Here is a 10,466-nt window from a genome sequence, read left to right as displayed (position 1 = left end):
TCACAGCAAAAGTAGTCACTTCACGTCACGGTAATTTTGGAAGGATGGGGAAGTAGCCTAGCTGAAAAATACAGCAATAGATTCACAGGGTTGGGGGGGAGGACAACTAGGAAGCCTATTTTTAGTAGGCAAGTGATAAAAGCAGACGTCTTTGCCATTTCATGTTCTTTAACTCCCCTTACTTCCGTTACCGACAGTCTCCTTATTCTCATCCCTGTTTTTACACAGTCCTGTGCCCCTGCTTGGCTGCCTGACTCTCCCCAACTTCTTGCCTCGTTTGTTTCAGTTCCTGGAGTGTCTCTGGCATAAACTGATCTACTTTTTTTTTTTTTAAACTGATCTACTTTTTTTTTTTTTTTTTTTAATCTGCTGACAGCATAACAAATACAGGGATAGTGGTCCTGGCACAGACTGACAGAAAACAAGGAGCCCCAAGCAGTGACTTTTGCTGAGCCTTACAAAAAGATCGCAGCAGGGCGCTGTGGTGACTTCTTCTCCTGTGCAGCCTAAACACAAAGCCCACAAACCAGGGCCTGCAAAGTTCTTGCCAAATTTTACCATATGATCTCTTTCAAGGGGAAAGAAAATAAGCTCTATTGTGTAAAATTTGTGTTATTAGTCACAAAAAGGATATTTCATCATCCTGATTAATAGCTTCCCAAATTATGAATGATGCTGTGAAAAACTGGGCATACACTGCATGCATTCAGTTTTAGAGCTCATGTGCAGTGCACTGAGAAGCCCAATTTTTCACTCGTATCTGAATTCTGTGCCATTGACCTTTCTTTTTAGGCCAAACTGCCAAATGCTTGAGATTCCCCCTTATATCCTTCAGAGACTTTTGTTCTGGGCAATTGAATATTTCGTTGTCTGTACAGCAAGTGAAAAATGAGCTGCTCGTGCCCTTGCATAGTATGGAGGAGGTTAGACTTTTGGGGTTGGGAGGAAATGTCTGGAAAACTTCCTCATTTGCCAGTGATAAGTAACTGAATTTTTACACTTGGACAAAAAAAAAAAAAAGAAAAAGAGAAAAAAAAAAAAAAGAAAACTGACAAATTCACAGTATTTTTTCCAGCTGTTCACACTTAAAAGTATGCAGTAAGCCTAAGTGCATCAAAAGAAAAAGCTTTATGTTCAGGCCTTAACAGATTAAATATTTTGACTGAATTATTGCTGCAATGTGAACGTGTACACTGGCTATATAGATTTTAATCTTGTAATGTAATGTGCAGAAGGTGCTTAAATAACTCCGTATCAACTCAAATGTAAAACAAACTGCATCTTATGTCAGTACTCATGCACTTTTTCCCTAGCACTTGCTGCCTGCTAGGAATTAAACACCTTCACATTTCATCTCATATTCAGCTTCCCTTTCCACTCCTTCTTATTAAAGTGAAAACAATTAGTAGCTCCATTTATTTTATTTATTTTTCTGTTTTCCTACCTACTGCACTGAAGTGACACGCTAGGTGACAGCAGAGATTTATCTCCCATGGAATAATGATGTTTATAAACAGAGTGATGCTGTGGGCCGGTGACCTCCACCCCTGGTGCCTGACGTTTCCCACACAGGTTTGAATCACTGGGTTTAATCTTCAGAAGCGCATCAGACCGTGCCACCAGAAGCCAGGAGCCCTTGCGTTACCTAATTGACTGTGTGTAAGTGAATACACCACCTTTTAAGTAAGTGTTTGAGCTTATAATTCGTTTAACATTGATGTGCATATTTCACTGTAACAACAACAAAAAGCAGACATGAAAAGATCCTTGACTAAAACCATTTTAAAAGGCTAAGCCATAAATAAGAATTGCCACTTTCAATTACTATTTTGGTCTGAAAAAAAACAACCAAAAACAAATACTAAGCCTCTTTAAAAGTAAAGCGTACAAATTTAACAATGATTTAAATTCAGCAATTGTTATTGTAACTTCCCAAAAGTAGATCTTATAGTATTAATTCTTAATATGTGACAAAGGATCATTTAAGTAGTAAAATAAACCTAGCGTTTAAGTGCCAATAATATAAATATGCATCGCTGGCATGGAATACGAGTTTGGCAGTCATCTCTCCCTTAGCAATACTTTTTATTACTCGGAACATTCCTCTGGGCCATAGGGGACTGAATTAAATTCATTATGAACTTTATTGGGAAGGATTTTAAATACATGCAAATGTCTGGTAAAGCAGAGAGGGCTTCCTTCTCCGCCTTCCCAGGTTTTGATTGTTCTTCTGTTAAGCAGATTCTTTTTGTCTTTTTTTTTTTTTTATCATTATTTTTTCTAGACCTGGACACTTAACTCTTTCCCTGTCTATAGTCCCACATTTCTCCTCTATCTTGGCCACTGCCAACCAACCACAAAACTTGGAACCATCTACAAAATGGCAATTGTTGTTAGGAAATGCCAACACACGCCTATATCTGGCTGCCATCGCCATTAGCCAAGGCTGTTGGAACTGAGTCCTGGTGAGTCAGGGTCTGCAGGACCGCTGCTACCCCAAATCACAGCGAGCTCAAACAGGGTTAAGCCTCAAACTTTGTTTTTCTGTGAGTAATGGCACAAAGGAGGCTTCTCAACATCTGCTTGTAAACTGACATTTAAATGGCAATTGCCAGTGGAATATAAGCATATGGTTACTGAGTTATGACTCGCGTGCAGGCAGCGGTGCCGCTGGTTCAGAGGGAGGCTTGCTGTCTGAGTGCTCATTTTGCACTTCTGTACTTGGCCCAGCTTTATACTCAAAGGTATAGCGTGACATTTGCCCCGTGCCTTAGTCACAAAGTCTTCCTACCGCAGTTACCAGCTTCCAAAAGGTGAAGATACCAAGAGCATCCCCCACCATTAAGTTCGCCATCACGAAGCAAAATGCCAGTCAGGAGGAAAGCGCTTGGCCCCTGTTTGACTCTGCCAACCATGGCTTTGAAAATAGGAGCAAACACAGCTCTCTAATCAGGTTGTGGAGGGTTGTAAGCGCCGTCACTGCTAAACTCCAGAGCAGAAGAAAAAACTAGCACTAATTAAGGATGTTGCTCTCAGGAAGTGGGTTTGGGGCATATCGTGCATTATTTTAACCAGGACTCAAAACCATTGTTTTCCATTACAAATAAGGTCATAAATCATCAGTCTGTTGTCTTTCTGGCTTTCATGAAGAAAATGAGCCACAAAAGGCACCGTGGGTTTGGGTGCTGAGGTGACCTTCCAGACGCGGCCCAACGCCTTCCAGCGCCTGCCGCCGTTGCGCACCCCTGCTGCTGCCACAGTCTGCCTGTGACAAGTCACCTGCCACATGCCGACTGTCTGCTGACAATCACCAGTTTACAAACTGCTGTTGCTTTCACTGCTGCAGCTCTGAGTGGCCAGCACAGCAAGGAAACCAGCCGGCACGCTGCGGCCTGGCGGGGCTGTGGGCAGCAGGAGCAGGGCCTGTCCGGGCGGCCTTCGCCTCGCTGCTTTCCTGGCATTGCTGCTCCCGGCAGTCAGGCGTTTGGGGAAGGTCTGTGCTGTGCCTGCAGCTGGGCTGAGTGCCAGACCCAACCTTGCAGCTTTGAGCAGCCTCTGGCGAGCCGCGGACGCGCAGCCCGATGTGTGAAGCAAGGCCCTCTCCAGCCTGCGTGGGCTGGCAGAGGAAGGCGCCATGCCTGCGACACCCACTCTGTTTATCTCCCACCTCTCCATCTCCCCTCTGCTTGAGGTCAGGAGGTTTAAAAGCACAGTCCAGAGAGGAAATGAGGCACTACTTGATAAACGTGTCGCTACAGCCTGAATCGTGTGCTGAAGGCCTTTCTGTCCCCGAGGCCTAGCCCTGAACTGACACTCAGTGCCACCATGCCCGCATCCTTTTTGTGCTGCCCACCCTAATCTTCTACCCAGGAAACCTCCTTTCTCTTGTTCTCGAAGTCCCAGAATTGGGACCAAAAAGAAGAGACGGGGCAGATGGGAAGGATAAGCCCTCAGGCACTGTTAACGTCTTCTTGCCCACGCACACATTCTTCCTGGAAGAGATGCAGGTGGCCCAAATATGCCACTATTCTCTACAGTATTAACGAATGCCCAGAAATAACATTTCAGCTGGCACTCAGAGTGCCACACGTAACACAGGCATGAGATAAACTGAACACAAGGGTCCTAACAGACTTGCAGATGTCCCCGTTATGCTTTACGAGCATCATTTCGTAGGTGGCAGTTCCCACCTGGCTCCCAGACTCTTGTCAGGTTGTGCCCCGCGCTTGGCTCTACATCTCGCTTTCTGTAAAGCAGATCTCACTTAGTTACAGAGTCACTGGAGGAAACACCACCAAAAAAACGCTGTAAAAACAAAAATGATGGTTCTGCTGCCCCCTCTGCTAGTGACAGCTAGCTCCACATTTCCCGAAAATCAATCGCTCGATCCTGTACTCGGCGCAGAGTGTCACAGCCATCAATAAGAGTTTTGTTTGAGTGAGGCCTGCAGTGTGCTCCATGTCCAGGACAAAGCATCTCATGAAGATTGAAATAGGAAAAGAATATTAATATAAAACTCCTTTTTCCCTTGATTGCCCACATGCAACTTCCCTCTGCTGAAGGACAAACATCATCATAATAATAACCACATATTGATGGATGTTGAGGTGAATATAAAAATGTATTAACCTGAGAGATAAATATTGACGCTGCTTTGTCTGTGTCAATATTTAGTTCAAGGGACAATAAATTGTGATATTCACCGAAACAAGTCAATACATGCATTGCTGCATACATTTTGTATGAGCTCAAATTATTCAGCAACTCGGCTCCTTTTATCCTCAACTTTCAGAATCATGGATTTGTCTTTCAAAAATGCTTCTCTGCAAGGGAAGGAGGTAATATGTAAACTATCCCTATCCAAGCAGTAACTACAGGGTAGCTTTGAGAAGGTATGGCCAGTGGATAGCTCCCAGAGATAAAATCCAGCCCCTTCTCTGCTTTTGCTGGGAATCCAAGTATAACAAGGACAACAGAGTTAGCAAGGTATTTTTGTTGCCAGCACAAGCAGACAGATCTCAAGCACTCAAGGAACAGCTCTGGCAAAGAAAACTCTGCCCTTCTAGAGTGGGTTTAAACTGAACAGAAGTCAGCAACCAACTAATCTTTATAAATGCTGCTGGAATAATTAAGCATATGGCCTGGGCCAGACAGTCGAAAACCATGTCCTGCTAACAGCTGCCTGCAAAAAAAAAAAAAAAAAAAACAAAAAACAAAAAAAAAACAATGGGCCAGGAATTGCTGCAGCCTTCAGAGGGATTTGGTCCACCTCATGCTCACGGTGCTCCTCCCAGCCTCATGGGTGGCCTACACCAACGATACGTCCCATTAGGGAGCTCCATTTGCTGATCAGGACAGTGCAGCCCCACAAAGCGGTGCAATAAATTGAAGGCACTGAGAAGCAGCAAGCAGCCTCTTGGGGCAATAAATGAAATAAAAGGCCTGCGAGGACTTGCTGCAGCTGAAGCCCCGGGCCACCCAGCCATGTGTCTGCTGGGGCCATGTCCCACCTGAGCCTGGTGACGAAGAAACACCATGGACAGCACGTCGGCAGCTCTGCAGCCACGGGACAGGCTCTGGAGTGTGCTGCCAGGATCCCCTCCAATGGGAGCTAACCCCAAAGACACCTGCCCAGAACATCGGCGCTTTGGAGCAGAGAGACATCTGTTGGACTTCCCAGCCGACAAACTGCACATTGGTTGAGAAACACCGATGTCCCCGTTAAACAAAGATAACATAACAAGAGGCTTCCACAGAGCCAAACCTAAGCTTCAAGTCCGTTTCCAGTATGTGCATTTGTCAGTCCCTACATCTGGGACTTGCAGAGCACAATGGTAAAACCTTTTCTGACTCTGCAACGTTAAAACATGAGAGCTTCTGGGGATCCCTTCGCACGCACTCTGCAAGCCAGGGCAGAGCAATAAGCTGATTTTGCCTTGCTCTGTCACTTAGCAGCCCTCAGCAGTTAGGTGGAGTGATACTGGGTGCATCTGAAGTTGTCAGGGGAACGCAGCTATGCGGAATATAATTAGTCAGGACACAAGTGTTAACGGCTTTGCTTCTTTGCAATTTAAAATATCTGACAATTATCTTCAGTTCTTAGCAAGGTCAAGTTTTGCTTCTCAAATATTTTTAAATACTGTCATTTTGCAGTGCAAACACCAGTAAAAAGTGCAAATACTCCAGGAAGTTTCATGACCGAATTATGGTTACTGAACACGAGCAGCCTTTCTGCAAAGCGGCGATTAAAGGCACGATGTGCTTTTAAAAGACATACATGCTCATACATTACGAGAGGAAATCATGTTAGTGTTAATACTTAAAAATGATGATGGAGATCTCACTGCTGTAACCGGCAGCAGGCGCATCCCGCAGTGCCACGAGCTCCTGGCTCGCTTTGAAGAGGCACTGCAGTGCCGTGGCCGAAGCCAGATGTTTGCTCCCCCCCGCACAGACAAGAAATGGGAAAGGCACCAGCTGATGGGAGGATTTCGGAGAGTCCCTTGTCCACTTTGTTGCTTTCCTTCGTGTGGCTGGGTAAAGAGTCCTGCGATCGTTACGCCTGACGGTAAATACCAACGCGGCATTTGAAGCAGCGATCGACTGCTCGGTATCGGTCAGGTGCCCATCTCATGTGGCTTATCGATAAGAGCTACAGAATCCAGCATCAGCTTTCGGGTCCTTCATTTCCATTCACGGCAGCAATTCTCCAAAAAAAACATGACATTTTAAATCTGGGCTACTTTAGGGGAAAAGAAGATCAAGAATATTGTGGAAATAGACAGAATCACCACCTGAAGATGTGCTGTGGTATAATAAATATATTTTTAATTCTTCAGAAACGTTAATATTCCAGTTGTCAGAAAAGACATGCTTATTGGAAATGGTTATTTCTGCATTGAGAAAATATATTTTTTTAAATGCCAATATGGACACAAATGTGTAGAAGGGGACAATTTAGTTTTTATTGCTGCTTCTTCCTTGCAAAACAAATTTTTGCCATGGTTGCTTTGATTTCCTTTTAGAAAGACTGAAGTCTCGTTTTCTTTCTGCATTGGCAAAACAATGGAAAAATACATTTTCCATACAAATCTCATTTAAATTCAGTGCTCTAACTAGCAAACACAATTTGGAATGGAGAGGTTTTTTGTTTTTACATTACAAAATCAGCCATTGCAACATTAAACAGCTCATCTATTGCAATTCAGCAGGAGAAATCATTGAACAATCAACTGCAGAATACAAATACAGACAAACAAAATATTAGCTCAGCAGACGCATGAGATGCCCGTGAGCTTTGCCAGAAAGACAAGCTCAAGCTACATGTTATATGGAACCAATCGTCTTAGGGGGAATCACTGAAGTTCTTCCTAAATGAGCGAGGTATAACCAATCTCCGAGTCAGATTGTTGTACCAAAACCCCTCAAATGAAGAAAACTTGCAGGCTTGGTAGCTAGCGAGATGAAAATGGCGTTATGGATGCACAAATGGTAGTGAGATCAGGACTGCCAGCTGCTTTAAAAAACAAACACAACTGGAGCTTACATTCAGCAGCCTAAGTGAGAGGAGAAACCAAAGCAAATCACCATAGAAATTATGTGCAGCTACTCCAATTCCACAGCAAAACCCAGGATAGGAAGCAGCATCCTGAGGGCAGAGGAGTGGGAACACATGGAAGCAGAGGTGGCGGCAGTGGCACAGAGGCTGGCAGCTCGGGGGCTGCAACTTGGGACCAAGGGTGACATGGTTGTCCCCTTCTGTCCCTGAGGAAGGTGGCTGTGACAGCCCTGTGAGAGGCCACTGCCTCCATCACCCTTGCTGGGAGGAAAACAAGAGTTCCAGGGCTGCATTGGACCAGTCCTGTTTCTTCCCCCATCTCTGGTTCACAATCTGGCCACAGCAGTTACGTGGGCATCCCAGATCCTTTCTGGAGCTAACCCCTGCTGCACGTGGCTTGCCTTTGCTGCTCGTGTACCGCAGCACACTGTGCAGCCTTAATCCTACTGCCGAGGCCGCCTGCATCGCCCAGAGGTGCCCCTGGCTGCAAGAGAGGTGCCCAGCAAACCACATCGCTCTGTGTGCCCACCGAAGGCCCGATGTGGGCAGGTGAGGTGCAGCCCGAAGGACCTCACGTTCTTCTCAGCATGCCGACAAGCTTCCCTTTCTGACAACAGAGAGTATTCTGCTGCTGTGGAGGGATTCCTCTTCTTTTCAGAAGGGAAACAGAAAACAAACGCGGTCAGAACGACAGCCAAAGTTCTGCGCATCCTCAGAAGCAATTTGCTTTAAGGCTTAAGGACAACCGTAATCAGCAGGAGAGCTACGAAGACTTTCTTGCCTGGAAACTGTCATGAGAAATGAAAGATGTTTCAGGGTGAAAGACCACTATCTTTTGGAAAGAGTGGGGAGAAGGGGAATGTCTGCTTCAGGCACCCCCAGTACAGCTACAGGGGCGATTTCAAAGCTGCAGGTGCCCAGAGACTGAACTCCAGTCTGAGTCCTTGAAGCGTGCCCTGGCAGCCGTGTTAATGGAGGAAACATGAAGCGACTGTGGCACGGCAAGGCAGTTTTAGTCTTTAAACTAGCCCACGCTTTGATAACTCAGATCAAAGCCTCGGGTAGTGGTGAAGCTCCGTGCTCACACCAAGGAAGATGCCCCCAGTCCTCGGCTCCCCTCCCGGAGCCTTCTCCAGGGCACAGAGCCATTTCCATCCAGCGAATCCTCCTCTCTGCCAACACCTGTATCTCCTTTTATTCACATTTCAGAGCTGTCCAGAGAATCGTAATGAGTGCAAACATGTCAAAACCACCTCTCTCAATCCTTTCCGAGGAGTATGTGTACAAGATAAAGAGCATTCCTCCCCCCGGCACCACCTTGCCGGCAGCCTAATTCAAAGCCCGTGAGACGAAAGCCTTCCCGTGTCGGGTGAGGAGGCGAATGCGCTCACCGACTGCGCTCACCGTTTGGTTTGGGAGCCCCGTGCCTGTGCTGTGATATTTGCTCTTTGCTTTGGGAGCTGCCGGGGACGCGCAGAGCGCCTCAGCCAGCCGGCACGCAGCGAGAGCTCCCAGCACACGTGAGGCTGCCGCTCGTCCTCCCTCCCAGCTGCAAGCTCCATCTTGCACCTCAGCACTAGCAAAAGATGCAGCTCGTTTTCCTATAACGTACGGGAAGTAAACCCCCTTATAATCACTTGTAACATTAGGAAAAAAAAACAACAATGATGTTCCTTTCTTTATCCAAGCCTTACAGGGTATATTTTTGCTGTCCATTGAGCTCTCTTTTATTTCCTTGAGGAGAACCCAGAGCTACCCAGCGTATTCCAGGTGGAATTGGAGCACGCAGCTTTCTCTATCTTTCGTAGCACCTTTCCAAGAAACACTACGAACCAGCAGATATTACTGCAGACCTGAGAAAACTAATTAAGCCGGAGCTCCGACTACCCAGCAGCTTGCTCTCTCCCTTTCTTCTAAAAACTACAGGGATGAGAGTGTATGTTTTGGAGGAAATCCTGTAAATAAGAAAGAGGAACCCCAATGTGGCAATGCGTGTGATTCGATTATGCTGTTTTTAATGGAAATGCTGGAATCTGGCGATAAATGTGATGATTTCTGGAGCGCAGTGCAGATGCAGGGGATTTTAACGAGGACTAAATCTACCTGACTGTGAGTTACCAAGCTCTTTTCCTCTTCTAACCTCATACGGCTGGCTCCAGCTTTGGGCACACAGGACCACAGTGATGAAGACTTTTCCAATTACCCTCCCACATATAATAAGTATATGAATATGAAAGAAAGAAAGATGATTAAATATCAGCATTCACAGCAATTATAAGCATTGAAGGACTTCCCTGTGTACCCTATATTCAACTGCTGGTCTTTAGTCTGACCCGTACCATGACAGAAATAAATACTCCTATTGCTTCTGACACTGCCACATCATTCAGTAGCTGCTCCGCCCCCATGAACATAGCTAGAGCCACTGGATTTTATTTCTCATCCCCATTCCAGTGATACCTCACTCTGAAATAACTTCTTCTATCAGATCTATCAACTAAGCCATCTTGGTAAGAATGATTTCTGGAGTCCTTCTTGAGCTTTGTAGGGTTTTCACCTACTAATGACTGAAATGCTCACTCCCAAGAGCTAATAGCAAAAAAAATAGTCAAGATTATGAGATTGAAACAAAAAGTCTAAATTACCTTCTCTGGCAATAAACTTCTTCAACTGCTAAGTCACAGAGCAAAGGACAAGTGGCTCTCTCCCAGGATCTCTGAGTAAAGATCACCTCTTACTCCTTGAAGGAAGAGAGCAAAGAGCTGAGACTTGGTGCTGCAGAGACCTCAGGCTGCTGCCCTTACAGGCCAGCCTCCCTCCTAAAGGAAATCAGGGAAGCTGATTTTTGGTGGTAAAGCCTATGGCAGCAAAACAAGGCAGGAGATTTGCTCTGGGGCACAGATGAGAT

The 10,466-nt window shown here is 45.7% G+C and overlaps 1 protein-coding gene across 1 annotated transcript in view; it reads right to left on the bottom strand.

The window, feature by feature from the left end:
* Positions 1-10,466, bottom strand: part of GPR39 (G protein-coupled receptor 39) — a 72,308-nt gene that overhangs the window by 2,250 nt on the left and 59,592 nt on the right. The window lies entirely within an intron of this gene.

The sequence above is a fragment of the Anas platyrhynchos genome, chromosome 7 (assembly GCF_047663525.1).
Source record: "Anas platyrhynchos isolate ZD024472 breed Pekin duck chromosome 7, IASCAAS_PekinDuck_T2T, whole genome shotgun sequence".
Taxonomy (NCBI): Eukaryota; Metazoa; Chordata; class Aves; order Anseriformes; family Anatidae; genus Anas; species Anas platyrhynchos.
This window is presented reverse-complemented; position numbering and strand designations above follow the sequence as displayed.